This window comes from Schistocerca nitens, chromosome 1, assembly GCF_023898315.1.
Source record: "Schistocerca nitens isolate TAMUIC-IGC-003100 chromosome 1, iqSchNite1.1, whole genome shotgun sequence".
Lineage (NCBI taxonomy): Eukaryota > Metazoa > Arthropoda > Insecta > Orthoptera > Acrididae > Schistocerca > Schistocerca nitens.
In genome coordinates, this window is record NC_064614.1 from 53320328 (window position 1) to 53347189 (window position 26862).

The 26862-nt window shown below is 43.9% G+C and overlaps 1 protein-coding gene across 1 annotated transcript in view; it reads right to left on the reverse strand.

The window, feature by feature from the left end:
• Positions 1-26862, reverse strand: part of LOC126217633 (lachesin-like) — a gene marked incomplete at its 5' end in the record, with an annotated part of 728482 nt that overhangs the window by 387050 nt on the left and 314570 nt on the right. The window lies entirely within an intron of this gene.

The following is a 26862-nucleotide window of genomic DNA, read 5'->3' on the forward strand; positions in this document are numbered from 1 at the left end:
GATTGACACAAGTTGCTGCCCTGGAATTACTCAGGCGTGATCGAACGTTCGTTATGCATTGTGTTGCCACAGGTAGACAGCATGCAATGGGAGTTAACCTTGGCTCCAGGCGCGCCGGCGGGTATGAGTGGCTATAATCGTTTCTCGAAGAGGCGGTCAGTGGAGCCTTGCTAACTGTATATTCCGGCAGCCGACACGGCGTCAGGTGTCTGCAGCCAAGAACACTGGTAGCATACCGCAGCGCGGAACTGCCCATGGTAATGAACCCAGGACCGAAGGTTGGAGGTCAGCGGGTCCCAACGGAACGGAGCTGCAAGGTCCCCACTCCATGGCTCGGACCATGAGGCGGCAGGCTGTCAGGAAGCGACCTTTGGTTCACAGCCTGGCTGTAACGATGATAGCTGCGTCAGTGGTACGTCGTGAACGCCACGGCGAAGATTGGCACACAGTGGGCGTTGTTCATGGCCCTGCCTTGCCCATGACCTGCACTGATAGCTTGGGAATTCACACTGACGCGCCAAAGGAACTGGTAGAGGCATGCGTATTAAAATACAGGGATATATAAACAGGCAGAATACGGCGCTGCGGCCGGCAAAGATTACATAAGACAACAAGTGTCTGGCGCAGTTGTTGGATTTGTTACTGCTGCTACAGTGGTAGGTTATCAAGATTTAAGTGAGGTTGAACGTTCTGTTATAGTCGACGCACGAGCGATGGGACACAGCATCTCCGAGGTACCGATGAAGTGGGGATTTTCCAGGACAACCATTTCACGAGTGTACCGTGAATATAAGGAATTCGATAAAACATCAAATCTCCGACATCGCTGAATGCCGGAAAAATATCTTGCAATAACGGGACCAACGACGACTGAAGAGAATCAGTCAACGCGGAAGAACTGCAACCCTTCCGCAAATGCTTGTAGATTTCTATGCTGGGCCACAAACAAGTGTCATTCAACGAAACGTCATCGATATGGGCTTTCGGAGCCGAAGGCCCACTAGTGTGCTCCTGATGACCGCACGATATGAAAATTTGCGCCTCGCCTGGATCCGTCAACACCGACGTCGGCTGTTGATGACTGGAAACATGTTGCCTGCTTGGACGAGTCTCGTTTCAAATGGTATTGAACGGATGGAGATGTACGGGTATGGAGACAACCTCGTGAATCCATGGACCCTGCATCTTAGTTTAGGACTGTTCAAGCTGGTTGAGGCTCTGTAATGGTGTGGAGCGTGTGCATCTGGAATGATATGGGACCCCTGATATGTCTAGATACGAGTCTCACAGCTGACACGCACATAAGCATCCATTCATGTCCACTGTGCATTCCAAATGACTTGGGCAATTCCAGCAGGGCATGGCCGCACCCCACACGTCCAGAATTGCTACAAAGTGGCTCTGGGAACACTCTTCTGAGTTTAAAGACTTCCGCTGGACATCAGTCTCCCAACACATGAACATTATTGAGCCCGTCTGGGATGCCCTGCGACATGCTCTTCAGATGAGATCTCCACCCCCTCGTACTCTTACGGATTTATGGACAGCCCTGCAGGATTCAGGGTGTCAGTTCCCTCCAGCACTACTTCAGACATTACTCGAGTCTATGCCACGTCGTGCTGCGGCGCTTCTGCGTGCTCGCGGGAGTACCAGTTTCATTGGCTCTTCAGTGTATATAGCGCGAATCACTGCCGCACATTTGCAGTGCCACCGAACTCTCTTGCTAGTACGAAGGACGATTGCTCCCGTGTACTTCAAGGTAGTTGACACTTCCTTGACAACGGTCATTGCCCGGAGAAGCTGGTCGCTGCCGGTCTGACAAAATGCTTCAATGAGTGGTGACTAATGCCCCTGAATAAGGCACTGGGGGAGGAGAGGGGGGGGTTGTTTGCGGGAGGAGAGCAGACAGCGAGGTCATCGGTCTCATCGGATTAGGGAAGGACGGGGAAGGAAGTCGGCCGTGCCCTTTCAAAGGAACCATCCCGGCATTTGCCTGGAGCGATTTAGGGAAATCACGGAAAACCTAAATCAGAATGGCCGGACGAGGGATTGAACTGTCGTCCTCTCGAATACGAGTCCAGTGTGCTAGCCATGCTAGCCACTGCGCTATCTCGCTCGGTAATAGGGCACTGAGCCTGTGTCGTTACAAAGTAGCAGTAGTTATGCTAACTAGAAGGATGAGGTATCGCCTTCTGGCGCTGCAAGTTTACCTCTCGTTTCTAGAGTTAGTGATTGAACAAGCAACGGGAAAAAGGTACAATGACCACATTTTTCAGTCAGAAACAAACAAAAGAAATTCCCGACGGAAAACAGACGCACTTGATAACCTCCACACTATGGGCGTCTATGAAATAAAGTGTAAATGAGGCAAGGTGTGAATAGGTCAGAGCGTGAAATCTGTGATATCGAAACATTAGGAGAATTGCGGCCAGGATACAGATTTCCACAACGTACAAGTGCTGGGAAAATAATGCAGCATTTGTAGTAACGAAGTTCTAGAGGCGGTTGAGATTCCTAAGAACGAAAGTAAATTAAGTAAAGGAGACGACTATAGACCTCCAGCTTTGTGGCCTCCCACCATCAAGGAAGTAAATATGTAACGCCGGAAGTACATATCGTCCTATTTCCAAGTATTGTACCATAATTTTTTCCTTATTTTGTTACCTGAAGATATAACATTTCTGTGTCTTTATATATTGTAATTATTTATATATATATATATATATATATATATATATATATATATATATATATATATATATATATATATATTATTGGTGTTTTGCCCTTAAAGAGCGCATTTGGACTAAACTACATGGCCAGTTCCTTTTGCTGCCTTCCTTGCTGCCCAAACTTCCCTCATTCGCTCGCTGTGTTTCTGTTTCCGGTCCTCTGTCCATGCTTCTTGTCGGCTTTGTGTCTTCGGCTTCATCTTGATTGCCTTTTTGGTTGCCCATATTTCTTTCATCTTCTGGCTGTGATCTTGCTTGCGTTCTCCGGTCCATTTTATGCCTGTTCGTTTGTCGCATTGTATCTCATGTAGTTTACTTTTCTTAATGATGTTTCTGAACTTTATTCTGTCGTTTATTGTGTCTGCTGTTATGTTGAGCTGGTTCAGGTCGTTTTCTACCTCTGCCACCCATTTGTTGTTTCTAGTGGTTACCCAGTCAAAGATCTGTTTGGTCAGCCTGTGTGATGGCATTCTGTATAGGTGTCCATAGAATTGTAGTCTGCGTTTTCTAATCTTTTCTGTGATTGTCTCCGTATGTTTGTACAGTTCCTTTGTAGGTTTCTTGATCCATATTCCATTGTTGTTAGTTGCGCCAAATATTTTCCTAAGTATTTTCCGTTCTACTTTTTCTAATTGTCTGATACGTGTATGCCCTAGGATTAGTGTGGTCTCTGCTGCATATAGTGCCTCGGGGAGCACCACCGTGTCGTAATGGCGTAATTTGGCTTTTTGTGAGATAGACTTCTTGTTGTAATGATTCCACACTACTTTGTATGCCTTGTCCAGTTTAGTCTTTCTTTCTTCGTTTGAGTCTCTGTTATGTCCACTCATTTGTAGTGTTTCACCGAGGTATTTGAAGTTTGCCGTTTTGTAAATCGTGCCATACTTTGTGTTCAGAGATGAGAGTTTCTTTGTGCTCATAAACTGTGTCTTTTCGTAAGAGATCTGTAGTCCAGTTTTGGCAGCGATTTCGTGCAGTTTTTCAATAGCGTCTTTTGTTTCCTTTATACCTTTCGTGACAATCGCCAAATCGTCTGCAAAAGCCAGGCATTTAATCTGTAGGTTTCCTAAGGTTATCCCCTGTTGTGATGTTTCCCATTCTTTTATGACCTTATCTAACACCAGATTGAAAAGGAGAGGTGAGAGGCCATCGCCTTGTCGGACACCTGTGCGAATTTCAAAGGGCTCTGATAGTTCCCCACAGAACTTTACTTTGGAGGTCGTGTTGGTTAAAGTTTGCTCTATGATAGCCCGTGTTTTGTTGTCTACTTTGTATATATATATATATATATATATATATATATATATATATATATATATATATATATATATATATATGCATTTATGTCGATGTATAATTGGTTTGTTTTGTAAATATTATTTGTATTTTACGCTGGGTCTTGCCTAGGGAAAACTATGCTATCGAACGAATACATCGATAGGTCGTGTGAAGAACGAAAGTTTGTAGGATCTTTGGTAGTGTTAACTCTGCCGCGTGGAGCGCGGGCAGAGCAGGGAGAGTCTGGTTGGAGTAGTGCGATTGAGCAGGTGTGTTGTGTGATGCTCCCGCAAGTTGCCGGGCTTTCGGGGTTTGGCAGCATGTAATTGCGATCGACTGGCTATGGTAGTTTCTAGCACGGTGTCGCGGACGGGAAGCATTAGCTGGCACACATCAAGAGCCCGTTTCGCCTGGTGACCGTGTCGAGAAGAAGGCGCGCCAGCATCCAGCTTCTGCAACAGCGACGGCCGACAATGAGTGACTGTCGCCACCTCCTCGGTCGGCGACTTCAAACCTTCAATCAACCAACAAGGAAGACTGGAAGCACGTAAAGTTTCAGAACTGTATGGCAGACCTCAGCTTTTCAAACTGTTCAAATCACAAAATTTCAGCAACGTAGCATGAACCTTTGTTGCTCATTGTCCCAATTGCATTGCCAAGCAGGGTCCCTTCCTTTTCCGAAATGAACCCGAGTGTCGTTGAAATTCAAACGCCAGCATTAAAGCATTATAATTCGATTTCACTGCTTTAATTTCAAAGTTCAGTTAAAGTATTCATAGCTGGCTACAATATTTAGATTACACAAGCACAAATTAAGAGTGCGAGTTTTGTTACCGTATTTTAGCTTACCTGTGACTGCAGCTCAGCTTGGTACGTAGAAAATTTTACTATTGTTAATTGTTCTGAATCATTTAATTCAAGTTCAAAGTTAAATCTCTTATTTCTAAATTGCGTAGATTCAAGTTGTTTTTGAAATGATTGTTGAGGTAGCCCAAGACTAACCGTATTTTACTGAATTTCGATATGCTTCAGAAACAAAGCTCACTATTAATTTCAGTCACTGAATTAACTTTCAATTTTCCGGTTTTGTTAATTTTTTTGCTAAATTAAGTCAGAGTGTAGCGAAATTTATTACTTCTGACAAACTTTCAGTTTTCACACTACACGTGTCAACCTTCAGTTGCCACGCTTCTAGTGCTAATTATACGTGTAATAACCTTTCTTTTTTAGTTACTATAGTAATTGTCCTTAGGACTGGCGACCGTAATTTCCCCCAAATCTCAAATATCTAATTACCGCTAGTTAATTGTTAACGTAACGGCCGCACATTTACTTTCTTTATTAACTTTTTCCCCTTTTCAAAATTAATTTCCACCAGTTTCATTGGCATTTTTCCTTTCATAAAGATGTAACCCTTTCCTCCCTCTTTACTGACAGATTAACTTCGGTGACGATTGCTTTTTCCAAATTTCCATTAGGTACACGCGGTTTAATTTTTCACTGTCATTAAGGTCGATAAGTGAGGGGGAGGTTACAAATAGTCAGCCACAAATTGCTCGAGGAATACCAACAAGTAGAGGAGTCTACGTCTGTGTCATAGAAATAATGTTTTGACAAATATTCTCCCTCTAAAAATGGTTCAAATGGCTCTGAGCACTATGGGACTCAACTGCTGTGGTCATAAGTCCCCTAGAACTTAGAACTACTTAAATCTAACTAACCTAAGGACATCACACACATCCATGCCCGAGGCAGGATTCGAACCTGCGACCGTAGCGGTCGTGCGGTTCCAGACTGTAGCGCCTTTAACCGCTCGGCCACTCCGGCCAGCATTCTCCCTCTCTTTTCCTGCCTATTATCTCTACATTATCGTGACTACAACCCCCCCCCCCCCCAAACAGTAGTTGGAAACGTTTCACTAGATAATACAAGCGAGAAATTGCCGTTGTGGGCGAGAACTATACAGTTGTCTTTCACTGTGTTCTGCTAGCAGGGGACACTAGAGGATCCTGAAGAATATGGTAGCGGAGAGATGGAACGTCGATTGTGTAAGAATAAATGCGAAGAGGAATAATGACGATGCCTAACGTCCTAGAAGATTTTGCCTTTTCTCTGACACGCAGATTCCGACGCCAGTCGCCAGCATGATGTAAATCTGGAAATCTGGTAGCAATGCACGTACCCGGCATCCGTCCCTCAGCCCCGTAAAGCCTCCGCTTTGTTTTCCTGTACAACAGAATCACAGCAGCAATTTACCATTTGAGTGTGACGAAAAGTACATATGATGGCACGGTGATTGCACACTCTTACACGGCACATATCAGTAGCAGTGGAACCTGAAAAGGTGCTACACTTAATATACGGAGCTAAATATATCGGTCTGAAAAAGAAATCATCGTTTTTTGCGCTAGAAGAGGGGAATAAGTGTGAAATTTTAAGATCTAAAGATGTCCAGAACTGGCTCTTTTTCAGATACTGTGGGGTGCAACATGACGCCATCCGTAGCCGCAGAGCTACGATTTCTGCAGTCCAGTTGCCATAATTTCGCAACAATGTGACGAGGACTGCATTGGTTCAGTTCTGGGAAGTTAAAGTTCAGTAGCACCGACCAATTTCAAAGTGGTTTTGGAAGATTTCTCATATTTACCTTGTCGTGTGCTGGCCCCGAACTACATATTACTCGTCCGCAGCTCGTGGTCGTGCGGCAGCGTTCTCGCTTCCCACGCCCGGGTTCCCGGGTTCGATTCCCGGCGGGGTCAGGGATTTTCTCTGCCTCGTGATGACTGGGTGTTGTGTGCTGTCCTTAGGTTAGTTAGATTTAAGTAGTTCTAAGTTCTAGGGGACTGATGACCATAGATGTTAAATCCCATAGTGCCCAGAGCCATTACATATTACTCAATGAACTAAGAAGGTATAGCTTTCAAAACATATTTTGTTCGTGTTTAGTTATACCTGTCAACATTTAGAAAAACAGAAAACATAAAAGCAATAAAATAAATCCATTAATCTTTTAAGACGTAGATTTTTGTAAGCGAGCAGGATTATTGATTTCACCAAAGTTGAATAAACATTTTCTTCTATTCTACGAGTTTTAATGTGGCATTTTATTGGTTATTTTGTTGATATCAAATGTTCATTTTCTTGATATCAAACGTTCAGACTTTCCTACTTGTAATACCGTATTTTATTTTCAGCGCCAACCTAAAATTATTGGAAGATGAACATCTTTTTGTGGGAATATTTCTTCGTATGTTTTACAACGCGTTGGATTCCCTCGATCTAGTCATATCATGACTTAATTTCATATCTTGGAAAAAACTGGTGGCCTCAATACTCGTATTGACAATATAAAAATGTGTTTGTTGATACACCGCAGAATTTTTTTTTATCGCTCATGTATCAGTGTAGTGTCCCTTAAATTTACTAAGTGGATAACTGCCAATCGACTTTCTGTTAGATTCACTTCTTCGGGTAAAACATGTGTTCATAGTCTTCGAGTTAGCTGACTACATCGACAGTTTAGGATGTTGCCCCTCCTTGAATAAATTTCTGCAAATACCTATGGACTTTTCCCTACAGCCTATATCTCTGTCGATTTCAAACGTCTGTAGCCATACATGTGTATAAAAGGGAAGTTTGCGGCTATTGAGAGACTTTCGCAATCTCTTCAGACAATATGAAAAAGGCAATGACGTTCGGTGGATCTCTCAGGACGAGAATTTACTGTAGCCGACTGAAAATAAGCATAACTGCATAATTGCCTTAACTCAATTAAAAACTGTTGAGTTCTTCATAGTCCGAACGGCAAAAGTTTGCAGTTTTTGTAAGGAGATTGGAGACGGCGGCCTGATGCGTTCGCAGTCGCCGGTGCCGGACCTGTGAATGAGCGCAAATTGCAGACGTAAAGCGGGGGCCGCGGAGGGCCTGCGCCCGACCGCGACTACCTCATTACGCGCCTTTCAAGGCCGACGCATCCCGTAATAAGGAGAACCGTAATCATTCACTCTTTCTGACAGGGCCGGCGCACCCTTTTCTTGCTCTCTGCCTAATGAGGAGCTTTTCCGCGGAAACGTCCACCAGCCAGCAGACGAGAGGACGACTGCGGAAAAGCAGCTGCATCAGCGGTTAGTTGCAGCATGCAGGCGAGCCGCTAGTTTGCAACCGCGCTGAATGCCAACGCGTCTGACCACAAGCCCAAAGGTCCAGTGCTCCATCCCCGGTGTATGCTACAGTTTCTTCTGTCGCCTGTCCCATATACCACTTCTAGCAACAAGATGTATATGTGAAATATGCTAAGTTGGTTCATGGTTCAAAGTACACTTTTGAACTGGCTACATAGCACAATTCGGAGGTCGGATGAAAGCAAGGACATACCACCTCTAACAGGTGCTTACCTAGAAAATTATTGTAGGCTTCGAGCCAACCTTCAGGTAGAAGACAGCTTTACCTTTTAAGCTACATAAAAGGTCTAATTCGAAAAGGTTTCCACAGTTTAGAATGTCACATATCTTACGCTATTATTGCTACCTAGACTGTTTATTCTTGTTGAAAATGTATCACCTACTGCACCTACATCTACATCTACATGGTTACTCTGCAATTCACACGTAAGTTCCTGGCAGAGGGTACATTGAACCATTTTGATACTACTTCTCTGCCAATCCAATCACGAATGGCGCGTGGGAAAAGAGAACACCTAAATCTTTCCGTTCGAGCTCTGGTTTCTCTTATTTTATTATGATAACCATTTCTCCCTACGTAGGTGGGTGTCAACAAAATATTTTCGCGTTCGGAAGAGAAAGTTGGTGATTGAAATTTCGTAAATATATCTCGCCGCTAAGAAAACCGCCTTTGTTTCAGTGACTGCCACCCCAAGTCGCGTATCATATCAGTGACACTCTCACCCCTATAGCGCAATAACACGAAACGCTCTGCCCTTCTTTGCACTTTTTCGATGTCCTCAATCAATCCTACCTGGTAAGGATCCCATACAGCGCAGCAATATTCCAGCAGGGGACGGACAGGAGTAATGTAGGCTGTCTCTTTAGTAGGTTTGTCGCATCTTCTAAGTGTTCTGCCAACAAAGCGCAATCTTTGTTTCGGCTTCCCCACAATATTATCTATGTGGTCCTTCCAATTTAAGTTGATGTAGGTTGGTTCTTCCAAAGAAGAAGACAGCAACTAGCCACTATTAATACTGCCATTTACTTAAGTAAATAGCGCTGTAACCGGTTTCGAACTGACAAGTTCATCATAAAACGGCTGTTCACGACATTTGCAAGATACACTTTACATATTCGCCGCAGTGGAAGAATAAAAATCGAAAACTGACGATTATGTAAAGTGTATCTTGCAAATGTAGTGAACAGCCGTCTGTTGATGAACTTGTCAGTTCGAAACCAGTTACGGCGCTATTTACCTCAATAAATAGCAGTATTAATAGTGGCTGATTGCTGTCTTCTTCTTTGTAAGAATCAACCTACATTAATTGTACACAAAAATGGTTCAAATGGCTCTGAGCACTATGGGACTCAACTGCTGAGGTCATTAGTCCCCTAGAACTTATAACTAGTTAAACCTAACTAACCTAAGGACATCACAAACATCCATGCCCGAGGCAGGATTCGAACCTGCGACCGTAGCGGTCTTGCGGTTCCAGACTGCAGCGCCTTTAACCGCACGGCCACTTCGGCCGGCAATTGTACACAGCCGCGGTCTCACCATGTCAGTTTTAGACAAAATAGCAATTTAAGTTCCTCATAGTTGTAATTCCTAGGTATTTAGTAGAATTGATAGCCCTTAGATTTCTGCAATTTATCGTATATCCAAAAATTATAGGATTTCTTTTAATACCCATGTAGATGACCTCGCACCTTTCTTTGTTTACTGCCAATTTCCACTTTTCACACCATACAGAAATTCTCTCTAGATCATTTTGTAACTAGAATTGATCGTCTGATGATTTTACTAGACGGTAAATTATAGCGTCATCTGCAAACAATCTAAGGGGGCTGCTCAAATTATCACCTAGATTGTTTATGTAAATCAGGAAGAGCAGAGGGTCTGTGACACTACCTTGCGGAACGCCAGATGTCACTTCTGTTCTACTCGATGATTTACTGTCTATCGCTACGAACTGTGACCTCTCTCAGAAGCACCTTAGGCATAGAGTGGGAGCGCTTGTATTTCTTTATTGTCAACTTCTCGTGATGCGTTTCAGGTTATCTTCCTCATCAGATCTGTGACAGAAGAATACAATGTAAGACGAAATATAGAGATACACATAACAATGGAGCAAGAAAACCCATTAATATTCCTTTAACTTCGGTACACAATATCTTGTCACTTAAAGTCACTCTATTACGACATCAGTGAGTAAGCCAGTGCTTGAAGTGACGCAGGTGGTCTGCAGTGATGTTCACGTAGTCTACAGGTGTCATGATGTTTTCGATTACAACCAGAGGTAACAAAGGTGAATGTACCCTCTATCATCGGCCTGTGTCCATGGTGCGGTGCGCGTTTCGAGTAGCCCTTAGCATGGTTAGATTAGATTAGATTAGTTTTCGATTCATAGATCCGTGCTGAGGAGATCCTCGTGGATGTGGAACACGTCAATTTTTTTAAGCTGAAATAACAATACTAATAGTATGAGTTTATACAATACATTATTTTTTAAGCTGAAGTAACAATACTAATATTATGAGTATATACAATAACTCATTTGTTTCTATTAAAAAATTCATCAGTGGAGTTGGCCACTAGTAAGTCTTTCAAGCTCCTCTTAAACTGATCTTTATTTGTAACTAAATTTTTATGTTTGCTGGCAAATTATTGAAGATGAGTGTTCCTGGGTAGTGGGCCCCTTTTTGAACTAAAGTAAGTGCTTTTAAGTCCTTGCGCAGATCATTTTTGTTCCTGTTATCATATGCAGGAACTGAGCTGTTTGTTTGAAAAAGAGATATATTATTTAGGACAAATTTCATTAAGGAGTAAATATACTGAGAGGCAGTAGTTAGTATACCCAGTTCTTTGAAAAGGTTTCTACAGGACGTCCTTGAATTTACTCCACAAATAATACGTATTACACGCTTTTGGACTCTGAAAACTTTTGTTTGACTTGAAGAGTTACCCCAAAATATTATACTATATGACATTATGGAATGAAAGTAGGCAAAGTATGCAAGCCTTTTCATTTTTGTGTCGCCTATGTCTGCTAACACTCCAATTGCAAATACAGATTTGTTAAGGCGTATCTGCAGTTCTGTGGTGTGCTCCTCCCAACTGAATTTATTATCAATTTGTAATCCCAGAAATTTAAGACTGTCAACCTCTTCTATCTGCTCTTCTTCATACTTTATGCATATGCTGTGTGGAAACCTCTTACAGGTTCTGAATTGCATATAGTGAGTCTTTTCGAAGTTAATGTCAGTGAGTTGGCTTTAAACCATTTATTAATATCCATGAAAATATCATTAGCAGATCTTTCTAGAACTACACTCGACATACTATTTATTGCAATACTTGTGTCATCTGCAAACAAAACGGACTCTGCTTCTGGCAGTGTAACTGATGGGAGATCATTAATGTACACAAGAAAAAGCAATGGCCCTAAAATGTATCCTTGTGGGACACTACATGTAATTTCTTCCCATTCTGATGATGACTGATGACTTAATTCACTAGTCCATTGCACTGACACCCTTTGTTTCCTGTTAGCGAGGTATGACTTGAACCATTTTTCAGCACTGTCCATGACACCATAGAATTCGGACAGCATTTTCGAACACGAACGTGGACCTGGGTTAATGCGACACTTGCCTCATCCGACCAGGCAACAGGTTTCCACTGATCCCGATCCAAGGTACAATCTCGATGATCCCGTGTCCCCAGCAATCGTACGTGAATGCATCATTGGGTCGACGGGGGGACATGTAGGAAATGTCTGCTGAGGAAACTCATGTTCAACAATGTGTGCCCCAAACACTTGTGACTGCACCACCATTGTAGCATTGTACTCTGTCCTTAGATCTGCCACACATCGCCGTCTGTTTTCCTTTACAGAGCGAGGCAATGTCCGACCTCCTCATCCTGTAATGAGATGTGGACATCCAGCACATTACAGCCTACTCGTGGTTTACGTAACCCCCATCAGCTGCCCATGATTGCTTACGACAGTAGCAAGCGAACAGACGACCAGCTTCGCCCCACCAGGCGCCGCAACGCCGTCAAGTGACATTCATTCTGACGGTGGGCAAAGGCCTTACTGTTCAAGCTCGTCGGTGCATAACACCACAACTCTGTGGATGGTCATACATTTTCTACATGTTTTATGAAGTTTGTTTTATTAGTTGTGCTTAATATTATTCTTGTAAATATGTTGTCAAGTTACAAATGCTATTTGTTATTTGAGAAAGAGAATACGCATGGAATGTTAACTTTTGTAAGTAGACACGCTGGCCTAGTAAGGGAAAACTTATTGTCAAAGAGTGTTATAAATTGTAAACGCATTATCGCTGGGCATGCGAGCGCGCCAATAAAGTAGCAGTTCGGAGTCGCGAGGAGACGGTGGTGTCGTTGGTTGGGTGTATTCGCCGGTGTGGCTATGCAGAGGTGCGGAAGTAAAAAGTCTGTTTCCCAAGTGCGGAGCAGTGAAAACTGGAACGGTTGTTTTGGCGGATGTTTAATATGGGCAAGCTATGTGTATGGCATTTATTTGGTTGGTTTGGGGAAGGAGACCAGACAGCGTGGTCATCGGTCTCATGGGATTAGGGAAGGAAGTCGGCCGTGCCCTTTCAGAGGAACCATCCCGGCATTTGCCTGGAGTGATTTAGGGAAATCACGGAAAACCTAAATCAGGATTGCCGGACGCGGGATTGAACCGTCGTCCTCCCGAATGCCATTTATTTGGCACAGTGCAAATGCAGCAAGAGTAATTCACATAACATCAAGAGTATTGTGGGCCCTTGTTACTGTCTATGGTATTGCAAGATCAACCTGTGCCCTATTTTACCGCTAAATGAATCCGATAGCCAAATCAACGGCATCATAAAGTGAAGTAAGATCTAGACTTTTTATAACTAGAAGTTTAATAGGCTGACCAGCGTAGTTGGAATTTCATTGCTTTAATATCGTTGTTTTCGTGCATATTGTCAAGTAAATAATTTTCTTAAGTCGTTAACCGAGTAGTATCCATCCCATCCCTTTGTACGAACCGAGATAATCAGAAAATGAACTGAAAATAAAGTGAAGATTAATTTATTAGATATCAAAGCATAATTTATCGAACTTTTGAATAATTACGAAATAATGAAATCTTTGGCTGTAGTATGAATAATGTCAGAAACAGAATGATGCAAAAGCCAGTATAAATACATCTGCTAAATATAGAGTAACTTTCGTAATAAAATGTTGGTAGTAAAACTTTACGTAACTCGGACACTGAATTTCACTGTGAAAGCACAGTTTCTAATTTATAGCTTGTGGCATAATTTATAACTTGTATTACAAAGAAATATCAGAGTAACTGCTGGGTAAATGAGTAAATTCAAACAATCTTTCTGCTTGCTACAATTACGGCAGTCAGTATTACGGTGAGTAACGTAATAAACAGTTTCTGTCCACAACCAGTAAACAGTCTTACTTTAATTGATCTTTGAAAATTAATATAATATGTAGTATGCGTTTGCTATTTGATTGTTATCTGACTACTGTGACATGTGTGGTGTGAAGTACTTGAAAGTGTGCGGTATTTACTGTTCCTACGTCATGACGCCAATAACTATTGCCGTTCTAGGCGCTACAGCCTGGAACTGCGCGACCGCTACGGTCGCATGTTCGAATCCTGCCTCGGGTATGGATGTGTGTGATGTCCTTAGGTTAGTTAGGTTTAAGTAGTTCTAAGTTCTAGGGGACTGATGACCTAAGAAGTTAAGTCCCATAGTGCTCAGAACCAGCCAATAACTATTCTTACGTAAGATTGCTTACGAGTATAAAGTTCAGTTTCAATTTAATTATTCTGGTTCCGGAGAGAAACTGGTAACCGATGGTTATTTTTATTAATGACATACTTTGAAGACCTTTTTTCCAAATTTTCCACTAGCTACTGTTACTTAAAAATTAGTTTACGTAATAAAAATATATAAAGTTAACCCAACTTTGTTTCTAATCGTCATGCTTAAGTACTGGGCAGTGGCGATTCGCTTATAACTTCATCTACTTCTCTCGTATTTCTATTATTCTGCGGAGTAGATGCCTTTTCCCCACAGATTAGGGACTTTAGGTACACGGTCATATAGGAAAGCCTTATTAGCCAGAGAGGAGGGGTGTTCATTACTATACATGGTGAGTCACCTAACGTTACCGCTGGATATATTTCGTAAACCACATCAAATACTGACGAACCGATTCCACAGACCGAACGTGAGGAGAGGGGCTAGTGAAACTGGTTAATACAAACCATAAAAAAATGCACGGAAGTATGTTTTTTTAACACAAACCTACGTTTATTTAAATGGAACCCCGTTAGTTTTGTTAGCACATGTGAACATATAAACAAATACGTAATCAGTGCCGTTTGTTGCATTGTAAAATGTTAATTACATCCGGAGATATTGTAACCTAAAGTTGACGCTTGAGTACCACTCCTCCGCTGTTCGATCATGTGTATCGGAGAGCACCGAATTACGTAGGGATCCAAAGGGAACGGTGATGGACCTTAGGTACAGAAGAGACTGGAACAGCACATTACGTTCACATGCTAACACCTTTTTATTGGTCTTTTTCACTGACGCACATGTACATTACCATGAGGGGTGAGGTACACGTACACACGTGGTTTTCGTTTTCAATTACGGAGTGGAATAGAGTGTGTCCCGACATGTCAGGCCAATAGATGTTCAATGTAGTGGCCATCATTTGCTGCACACAATTGCAATCTCTGGCGTAATGAATGTCGTATACGCCGCAGTACATCTGGTGTAATGTCGCCGCAGGCTGCCACAATACGTTGTTTCATATCCTCTGGGGTTGTAGGCACATCACGGTAGACATTCTCCTTTAACGTATCCCACAGAAAGAAGTCCAGAAGTGTAAGATCAGGAGAACGGGCTGGCCAATTTATGAGTTCTCCACGTCTTATGAAACGCCGCGTTCACCTGAGCGGCGCCGGATTTCAGGCGGCGGGTGGCGCCTGGCCGGTGGCCGGTAGCCGCTGCAGCGCGAGGAAACGCTCGAGCGTAAGCTGTTATGATCGCGACGCAGCCACGAGCTGTCCCGCGGAATTGTTTCTGGAATACTTGTTATTGCTGGTGGGTAGAATGTTAAGCGAATTATCTTTGATGTTCAGTCAGACTCATAACTTTAGACCGACTGTGGGGAAAAAAAAAAAAACTGTTGGACGCGAACAGGCGACTTTAAGCTTAGAACGCACGACGCTTGCCACTAGACCACGGGCTCACATAGTCCGACAACGTCTCGGAAGTAGACAATACTTCCTCCTAACACTTCCGCATCTTACAGTGTTGCCAGATTGTGCATATGGCCGGACGTAGAGTTGTCAGGGGCGGTCAGTTTTATTGGCCACCTTAAGTGAATGACTCGGACTTAGTCTCTGTGGCGGCCGGCCGGCGGTCAGTTTTATTGTCTAAGACTGTACATGTGCGTCAGTGAAAAAGACCAATAAAAAGGTGTTAGCATGTGAAAGTAATGTGCTGTTCCAGTCTCTTCTGTACCTAAGGTTCATCACCGTTCCCTTTGGATCCCTACGTAATTCGGTGCTCTCCTATACACACGATCGAACAGCGGCGGAGTGGTACTCAAGCGTCAACTTTAGGTTACAATATCTCCGGATGTAATTAACATTTTACAATGCAACAAACGGCACTGATTACGTATTTGTTTATATGTTCACATGTGCTAACAAAACTAACGGGGTTCCATTTAAATAAACGTAGGTTTGTGTTAAAAAACATACTTCCGAGCATTTTTTATGGTTTGTATTAACCAATTACACTAGCCCCTCTCCTCACGTTCGGTCTGTGGAATCGATTCGTCAGTATTTGATGTGGTTTACGAAATATATCCAACGGTAATGATAGGTGACTCACCCTGTATACTTATCAAACTCATCGCCAAAATATCTAAACTGGTTGCAATATCTGAGATTTCTATAATTAAAAATCCAGATTCAAAACGCAGTAGAAAGAGAACCACTGCTCAGAATGAAGTTTGACCAGCATGTCGTTGACTCAGGGGAAAACGTCATGAAAAAAAAATTACGAAAATTTTACGAATAGATGGCACTGTAATGGTGCTAACGTAAATAGGGTCGACTACAACTGAAAGATGAATCACAGTTCGACGGATATGGGTTGAGTTAGACATTACACTATTGGTACTGTTCAATGTAAATGACAGCACAAGTTCGGCAGTCAACAGTTGTGGCGCTGTTGGTAAGTCCATCCACCGCAGCAAGGTCATACCGCATCAGGTGGGAAAAATAGATTTTTAATCGTCCTCGGGCTAAAAACCGCATAACACGCGAAATACCATCGGTTTTTAACTTTCCTGGGACCAAAGACTGCATAGAAAGGAAAATGACATTCCTGATTGTCGTGCGACTGGCGCAAGACATGTTCAATATGCTGCCCACAGTTATTTGCGGCAAGCCGAAATCGAGACACAGCATGTTCCACAATGGATCGAAGTGTCTCGGGAGACAGGTTCAGATTGCGCTGCGAAGTTCATGCCTTCAATTATGCTACGTTCGTAATTCAAGCACTGAAGACATATTTCAGATAACCCCCACAGCCAGAAGTCACACGGATTAAGATCATACGATTTGTACGGTCAGGCTGCAAGGAAATTACGGCTGGTAATTCTAGTGTCCATGGTGAAGAAATAAAAACATTGAGGTTCGCCGATGACATTGTAATTCTGTCAGAGACAGCAAAGGACTTGGAAGAGCAGTTGAACGGAATGGATGTTGTCTTGAAGGGAGGATATAAGATGAACATCAACAAAAACAAAACGAGGATAATGGAATGTAGTCGAATTAAGTCGGGTGATGTTGAGGGTATTAGATTAGGATATGAGACACTTAAAGTAGTAAAGGAGTTTTGCTACTTGGGGAGCAAAGTAACTGATGATGGTCGAACTAGAGAGGATATAAAATGTAGACTGGCAATGGCAAGGAAAGCGTTTCTGGAGAAGAGAAATTTGTTAACATCGAGTATAGATTTAAGTGTCAGGAAGTCATTTCTGAAAGTATTTGTATGGAGTGTAGCCATGCACGGAAGTGAAACATGGACGGTAAATAGTTTGGACAGGAAGAGAATAGAAGCTTTCGAAATGTGGTGCTACAGAAGAACGCTGAAGATTAGATGGGTAGATCACATAACTAATGAGGAAGTATTGAATAGGATTGGGGAGAAGAGAAGTTTGTGGCACAACTTGACCAGAAGAAGGGATCAGTTGATAGGACATGTTCTCAGGCATCAAGGGATCACCAATTTAGTATTGGAGGGCAGCGTGGAGGGTAAAACTCGTAGGGGGAGACCAAGAGATGAATACACTAAGCAGATTCAGAAGGATGTAGGTTGCAGTAGGTACTGGGAGATGAAGAAGCTTGCAGAGGATAGAGTAGCATGGAGAGCTGCATCAAACCAGTCTCAGGACAGAAGACCACAACAACAACAACAATTCTAGTGTCACCGAAATGCCTCTGCACCAGCCGCTTCAATAGCTGTGCGACGTGCAGAGTTCCATCTTGCCTAAAAATGATCCGACCCACACATCCACGATGCTGAAGGGCGGAATGAAGTCGGTGCCCAGAAGATTCTCATAGCGTTTACCAGTGACTGTACAGCTTACAGGACCCGCAGCACTCAGCTCTTCGAAAAAATGCGGCCCTGCGAAAAACGCATCAGCCGGTCGCATTTGCAGAATGAGGTGTACTTGCTGACGAGCACGCGGATTTTCCGTTGCCCATATTCTGCAATTCTATGTACTGACACGTCCTTGGAGATGGAAATGGGTTTCAAAAAAATGGTTCAAATGGCTCGGAGCACTATGGGACTTCACTGCTCAGGTCATCAGTCCCCTAGAACTTAGAACTTAAGTAGTTCTAACCTAAGGACATCACACACATCCATGCCCGAGGGAGGATTCGAACCTGATACCGTAGCGGTCGCGCAGTTCCAGACTGTAGCGCCTAGAACCCCTCGGCCATCCCGGCCGGCGAAATAGGTTTCATCTGGCCACAGAATGTTACGTGGCTATTCGTTGTTCACTTTCATGCGAGCAAGGAATTTCAGAGCGAACGTTAGTCTTGTTGGCATATCGGAGGAAACAAGTCCTGTGTGGATAGCAATGCAGGGTGTTTCGTAGGATTTTGTGTACCGTGGTCGCAGGCACGTCCAAGGTTGGGGCAATTCTCAGTGCACTGGATGCTTGCACACCATCGCTCGACGCCGCCTCCTGTGCTGCGGCCACATCTTTGACAGACGTCGGATCAACGGCTTTCCTCCCTCTGCCGCACTTTTTTCGATTTTTGTCGTCATTTTGTTCAGACTATTAGCAGACATCGGACCAATGCATTTTTTTTCATACAATTGAGTGTTCGGGCTCTCTGCAGGGTTACTGGCACACAGTCATCACTCTTGTAAAAGAGTTTTACCAGAAGCGCGTGATCCTTCATGGAGACAGCCTTAATTTGAGGAATGAATGCTGAGAATGTACGTTTGAAGCACAGCATTGTATGGTTGTGAGACATGGACTGTGGGAAAACCAGACCAGAAGAGAATCGTACCATTTGAGATGTGTTGCTGCACATGAATGTTGAAAATTAGGTGGACTGATAAGGTAAGGAATGAGGAGGTTCTGCGCAGAGTGGGAGAGGACAGGAATACGTGGAAAACACTGACACGGAGCAGGGACCGGATGATAGGACATCTGTTAAGGCGTCAGGGACTGACTTGCATGGTACTAGTGAGAGCTATAGAGGGCAAAAACTGTAGAGGAAGACAGAGATGGGAATATATCCAACAGATAACTGATTATGTAAGGTGCAAGGTGTTGGCACAGGGGATAAATTCGTGGCGGTCCGCATGAAACCAGTCAGAAGGCTGATGACAAAAAGAAGAAAAGGAAGTGGTGTACTACTTTGCTGTGCCAAGTCTTTATTACGTAGTCTGTCTATATATTAAATAGTGTGGGTGATAAATACTCCCTGTCTCAATCCTTGACAGATTTTTTCGCAAACGGACTTCCTTTCTGTACTTTGATTTTGTTATGAATACACACTGATCAACCAAAACATTATGACTATCTGCTTAATAGCTTTTTGTCCGTCTTCAGAACGAAAAAAATGTTCAAATGTGTGTTATGGGACAACTGCTAAGGTCATCAGTCCCTAAGCTTACACACTACTTAACCTAAATTATCCAAAGGACAAACACACACACCCATGACCGAGGGAGGACTCGAACCTCCGCCGGGACCAGCCGTACAGTCCATGACTGCAGCGCCTGAGACGCTCGGTTAATCCTCCGCGGCCCAGAACGAAATATATCGCTGATTCTGCGTATCGCAGATCCAACAGTTTTTGGTACATTTGCAGAGGTATGTGGCATTAGATGTCAACGCACGACTCATGTAATTCGCGTAAACAACGAGCCACTGATATGCATACGCCGTACTGGCGCCCGATAGCGAACCAGATGGGTTCCACAGGATTTACATCAGGCAAATTTTGTCGCCGAAACATCAACGTGAGTTCACTACAATGCTCCTCAAAGCACTGTAGCACGGTTCTGGCTCCGAGACACGGACAATTACACTACTGGCCATTAAAATTGCCACACCACGAAGATGACGTGCTACAGACGCGAAATTTAACCGCCAGGAAGAAGACGCTGTGATGTGCAAATGGTTAGCTTTTCAGAGCATTCACACAAGGTTGGCGCCGGTGGCGACTCCTACAACTTGCTGACATCAGGAAAGTTTCCAACCGATTTCTCATACACAAACATCACTTGACCGGCGTTGCCTGGTGAAACGTTGTTGTGATGCCTCGTGTAAGGAGGAGAAATGCGTACCATCACGCTTCCGACTTTGATGAAGGTCGGATTGAAGCCTATCGCCATTGCGGTTTATCGTATCGCGACATTGCTGCTCGTATTGGTCGAGATCCAATGACTGTTAGCAGAATATGAAATCGGTGTGTTCAGGAGTGTAATACGGAACGCCGTGCTGGATCCCAACGGCCCCGTATCACTAGCAGTCGAGACGAGAGGCATCGTATCCGCATGGCTGTAACGGATCGTGCAGCCACGTCTCGATCCCTGAGTCAACATATGGGGACGTTTGCAAGACAACAACCATCTGCACGAACAGTTCGACGTTGTTTGCAGCAGCATGGACTATCAGCTCGGAGACCGTGGCTGCGGTTACCCTTGACGCTGCATCATAGACAGGAGCGCCTGCGATGGTGTACTCAACGACGAACCTGGATACACGAATGGCAAAACTTCATTTTCTCGGATGAATCAAGGCTCTGTTTACAGCATCATGATGGTCGCATCCGTGTTTGGCGACATCGCGGTGAACTCGCATTGGAAGCGTGTATTCGTCATCGCCATACTGGCGTATCACCCGGCGTGATGGTATGGAGGTCCAATGGTTACACGTCTCGGTCACCTCTTGTTCGCATTGACGGCACTTTGAACTGTGGACGTTATATTTCACATGTGTTACGACCCGTGGTTCTATCCTTCATTCGATCCCAGCGAAACCCTACATTTCAGCAGGATAATGCGCGACCGCATGTTGCATGTCCTGTACGGGCCTTTCTGGATACAGAATATGTTCGACTGCTGCCCTGGCCAGCATATTCTCCAGATCTCTCACCAACTGAAATGTCTGGCCGAGCAACTAGCTCGTCACAATACGCCAGTCACTACTCTTGATGAACTGTAGTATCGTGTTGAAGCTGCATGGTCAGCTGTACCTGTACACGCCATCCAAGCTCTGTTTGACCCAATGCCCAGGCGTATCAAGGCCGTTATTACGGCCAGAGGTGGTTGTTCTGGGTACTGATTTCTCTGGATCTATGCAACCAAATTGCGTGAAAATGTACTGTTAGTTCTAGTATAATATATTTGTCCAATGAATACCCGTTTATCACCAAAAGTTGTTATTGGTGTAGCAATTTTAATGTCCAGTACCCAGTAGTGTATCCTGCTGAAGGATGGCATCGCAGTTGAGGAAGACAGCAGGCATAAAGGGATGCAGGTAATTCACAGCTGTCAGGATGTCTTTTACTACCACTACAGGTACCATGCAAGCACAGAAGAATGTCTCCCACAGCATAATACTGCCCGCGACCGTGACGCGCTGCACGTTTCTAGCAGCTATTCACCTCGACGACTGGGTGTGGAGACAATCGTCGACCTAGTGTAGCAAAAAGACGCGATGGGTTTCCACTGAGCGACGGTCGAATCCCGACGGTCCCGTACTCACTGCAGTCGTTGAGTCAACATGTGAACACATACGAATGGTCCGCTGCGGATCTGCCTGTTCAGAACTGTACGATGAACGGTGCGCTCCGCAGCACTTGTGCGTCCAACAGCGTTGTGTTCTTTCGGCAGAGATGCCATAGATGTATGTCTGTGGCACACTTGGAACAAGAGTACCATAAGGCTGTTTAGCCAACAGTCCTGTAGTCTCAGCAATACTCCATGTCTTCCAAGCCAAAATGTTAGCATCAGGAAATGCTTAAAGGCCACCTTAATCTGCTTGATTGCCCCATACAACAGCAAGTGTCAACCACATACTACCTCCAAACACTGCTTGTACGTCACAGGTGAAGTTCAGATGGAGTCCACGAAAAACATTTGGACCTCCAGTCAATTGCTGCGTACCAACTGCCCAGCCAAGTCTATCGCCTTCAAACTCCGATACACAGGTTTGGCTTGGAAGACATGGAGTATAGCTGAGACAACAGGACTCTTGGCTAAACAGCCTTACGGTACTCTTGTTCCAAGTATGCCATTTGTTTTGACTACGATAAGGAAGAAGAAGTTAAATGCTGAAGAGTACCTGTTTATATGGGCCAAAGTCGGCAATGGTAATTGTAAAATAAAGATCAATGGTGATTGTATGATTTATTATAGACAATAAAGTGTGTTCTGTCCTTTCCTTATCTCTATTCCTTATCTCAATCCCTTTTTTTATTACAAAAATCTATTCACTGCTTTACAAAGCAGACAAGCCTCCGAACCCCACGTTCAGTGAAGAGTCGTAGACGCCCAACCATTTAGCGTTTAGTGGTAGTTTCACTGTCCTCCTACCTCTTTCCGTAGATGCTCACGAAAGTAGCACGTGAACATTCGACCAGCTTCGCCGTCTCCAAGATACTCGTTCGCAGGTTCTACGTAATAATAATCTGCCATTTGTCATAGTTTCTCATCTCAATGGGTTTCCCCATTTGCAGCCCACATCTTCGCAAGGGTCATCCCCCGCACGTGTCCGCTGCGCTTACATACTTTTAATACTGCATCACCTGCCAGCAACACCATCAGGCGAGATCCAACGCCGCGGTGGGCATCGATCATATTGTTTCGCCTTATCAGTACTCACACTCACCATCACTTAGTTATAGCATGCTTTCCTAAAATTTCCCATCATTTAACTCTCTTAACTTTATCAAAATCTTTTTCATAACAAAGGTTGCATGTGGTCGTATTCTCCGTGTTTCTCAATAATTTGGTAGCCTATAGAAACACCGTGTAAGCAAGATCTTACCATACGAATCCCATTCTATTCTTCAGTATGAAAGGTTTCCGAAAGTACCTTTATTTAATGTTGGTTTTGCATGAACCTTGTATCGAGAGTTCAGAAGACTAATACCTCGATAATTGTCACGTTTTCTGTGATCCCCTTTGTTAAATAATGAGATAACAACTGCAGTTTATCAATACTGTGGTATGCTGCTGTATTTCCAACGAGAAATATTTTCAAAAAGTATTATTTACGATAGGAGTTGGCAGTGTGGTGTCACCGGGCTTCACCCTCTTCCTCCTCCTCTGCGTTAAGAACGCAGCATGTCATTCTCAATGGAGAGAAGTCTTCCGAAGTAAGAGTGATTTCAGGTGTGCCGCAGGGGAGTGTCGTAGGACCGTTGCTATTCACAATATACATAAATGACCTTCTGGATAACATTGGAAGTTCACTGAGGCTTTTTGCGGATGATGCTGTGGTATATCGAGAGGTTGGAAAAATGGAAAATTGTACTGAAATGCAGGAGGATCCGCAACGAATTGACGCATGGCGCAGGGAATGGCAATTGAATCTCAATGTAGACAAGTCTAATATGCTTCGAATACATAGAAACAAAGATACTTTATCACTTAGCTACGATATAGCAGTTCAGCAACTGGAAGCAGTTAATTCCATAAATTATCTGGGAGTAGGCAATAGGAGTGATTTAAAATTGATTGACCACACAAAATTAATCGTCGGTAAAGCAGATGCCAGACTGAGATTCATTGGAAGAATCCTAAGGAAATGCAATCCGAAAACAAAGGATGTAAGTAATAGTACCCTCGTTCGCCCACTACTTGAATATTTCTCACCTGTGTGGGATCCGTACCAGATAGGGTTGATAGAAGAGATAGAGAAGATCCAACGGAGAGCAGCGCGCTTCGTTACAGGATCATTTAGTACTCGCGAAAGCGTTACGGAGATGATAGATAAACTCCAGCGGAAGACTCTGCAAGAGAGACGCTCAGTAGTTCGGTACGGACTTTTGTTGAAGTTTCGAGAACATACCTTCATCGAGGAGTCAAGCAGTATATTGCTCCCTCCTACTTATATCTCCGAAGAGACCACGAGGATAAAATGAGAGATTGGAGACCACACAGAGGCATACCGACAATCTTTCTTTCATCGAACAATACGAGACTGGAATAGAAGGAAGAACCGATATACTGAAAGTACCCTCCAGCACACACCGTCACGTGGCTTGCGGATTATGGATGTAGATGTAGATGTAGAAAACGCAACACTAACACATCACCACAATTTACCGCCACCCACTGTTAAACTTACTTTGTCTCTCCAGCTGATCTTCATCATCCTTCTATAGCACCACATCTCCAGGGCCTCTAGCCATCTTCTATCTTCTCTTCCAATTGTCCAGGTTTCACATCCATATAGGGCCACACTCAAAACGATACGTTTCCTTATTTTCAGAGTGATGATGTTGCTGGTAAGTTCCATCTCCGCTTAAATGCGATTTTGGCCTTTTGTATTCTGATCGCTATTTCTTTCCGGCTTCTACCATCTCTTGTGATTTTGCTTCCCAGGTAAGTAAATTCCTCTATCACTTCCAGCTCCTCTCTTCCATTTCTCATTCTCAGAGGTTCATATTATGCTCCTGTACTGCATACCATCACTTTAGACTTTTTCTTGTTTATTTTCATTCCATACTGATTGCATTGAATTTTTTCCATTGTTCTGAGGACTTCCTCTAGAGATAAAAAAAGAAAGGCATATAGCTGTTTTTGTAATTGTTGGATATAAGGATCTAGAGACAAAGTAATAAATGATGAGGTGCTTAGAAGAGTACAGGAAGCCAGATCTCTGTGGAGGCACATCCAAACAAGAAGAGACAAACTTGCAGGGCACATCATACAACACAACAAAATCATTGGAACAATAGCAGAAGGAGCTACTAAGGGAACGACTCGTCTGGGGCGACCAAGGATAGCATACATGCCACAAATCATGAGTGACGTTGGATGTAACACATAGGAAATGAAGAGGAAGGCAGACAGAAGAGAGGAAGGGCGCTCTGTTGCAAACCAACCTCAGGGTTGAACACTGTAAGACGTCGTGGTCTCCTGACCTTCATTGCCTACATATTCCGCCCTCACCATCATATTCCGCACATCAAGACGCTTCATTCGAACCCGAACTCGATAAGATAAAGTCAATGTTGTATGAATTCATGTAAATGATATGCAAATAACAAGTGCCCACTGGGGTTCAAATACTCGAGGCTGGCATACACACATACATTCCAGACACAACGGTCACAGGAGCTTTTAGTTTGGGAGAGGCAGACCACTCACTGGGAGGCCGATCCCTTCAGAGGACGAGTCAACCTCGGCCCCCCATGGAGCAGACGGCGTATGTCCGAGTGAAAGGGGGAACGACCCCGTGTTCGGCTTAAAAGCAAATTCTGCTACATTGTGTGGGAGTGTCCAACCTACGCATTCCTTACACATAGCACGCAGTTTCAGAGATTTTCACAGGGAGACAGCAAACGCCAAATGCCGATACTACAGATTTCTGGATTGGTCGCCTTAAACGAAACGTCATTCTCCCCTTTTACAAGAGAAATGCTGATTGGCAGACGATATTTCTGACGCCTTCAGCTGAAGGAGTAATGGAAGAGACCGAAACATATACCCCTTCACGTCTGGCATGGAGAGGCACCATTACGTTGTTGCTCTTGGAGTGAGGGACAAGTCTCTCCTCAGTACTTCACTGGGAGAGCACCTCCGTCGAGAGTGAATCGAAGTGCGACTCTATATTGAGTCCTTCCGATTAAGCGTTGTTCACTGTGTTGGCCGCCACACTTATTGTGTGGTGTGAATGGACAGAGTTATAGTTAAATGCCTGCGAGCGAATTCTTTAATGGCATCGCGGTGGACTGGTCTTCTGACCGGCGTACCAAGCCAATATTTAGACTAGAGGCGAATAGGAATCCTTGACTTCATCAAGGCGTAGGGAGAGTTTGATTGGCGAAGGTCAATACAGATAGAAGGAGAGTTATCTTATTTGTCAGCAGCGAGCGGCACAGACAGCAGTCATCGCAGCTTACGTTATTGTGCGCTACAGCTATTGCAAGCCACATATTTCCTCCACAACAGTACACTTCACTGCATTTCACACGCAACAGCCTCGACCATACCTAGCAACATTCTAAAGGATGATTATTCAAGTTGAGGAGGCGCGTCTCTCAGCCATTCTGCCAAGTCAATAACAATCTTAAACTTTGTATAGAAATTTCATTAGCGAATCCTATCCTTGAGAGGTAACTTCACATTCCGAAAAGAACCAGGATATAACTTGTTCAATTCATAACTAAAAGTGCCTTTGTGATTTCTCAGAATTTTTGCAAAATAAATAATAATTTTCGATAGTTTCATGTTTTTCTTACACTAACTTGCACTACTGCAGTACCCAAGTATCCCACTAGTTACGTAAGAAATTTTGTGATTTTTTGTGTCATTTCCTTACAGCGGACGACTCCAGAAGATATGTATTGCTGAAAGTTTTTCAGGCATTTCTCTTTAGAATGTTAGGAGCGTCTGTCTGACTTCTGTAGTAGTGTGGGGGTGGAAATTGCATCTTGCAGGAGCCACAGGGTAAAGGGTACATCTCAGATTAATCCGTTGCGCAGAATAACAGAATAGCAGATCAACCCCACGCTCACAACACTAAAAGAATGACTGTTAAAATTAAGGTACCTGACACGCAGGTCGCCAAAGAGGTGGCTAGGAGCAAAGGTCTGCACCAGGCCGTGAGTAACAGGAGTTCATTCTTCGTTCATCCAGGACTACAGCGTGTATTTGCAGGTCCAGCTGAGTGCTGGGACATCGCTCGTCCTTTCGTGACACAATAACCCGGCATCGCATCTCGTCCAGCGAGCCGTCAGCCTGACAACGAATCCCGCTGGAGATTTGCAGCCAGCAGCAGCTGTGGAGGGCCACCTGGGAGGCCGCAGATGACTGGAGGGCCCTTCTGGCCCCCGGCTAAGCGATCGGAGTCAGTCGGGCGCCGCTCG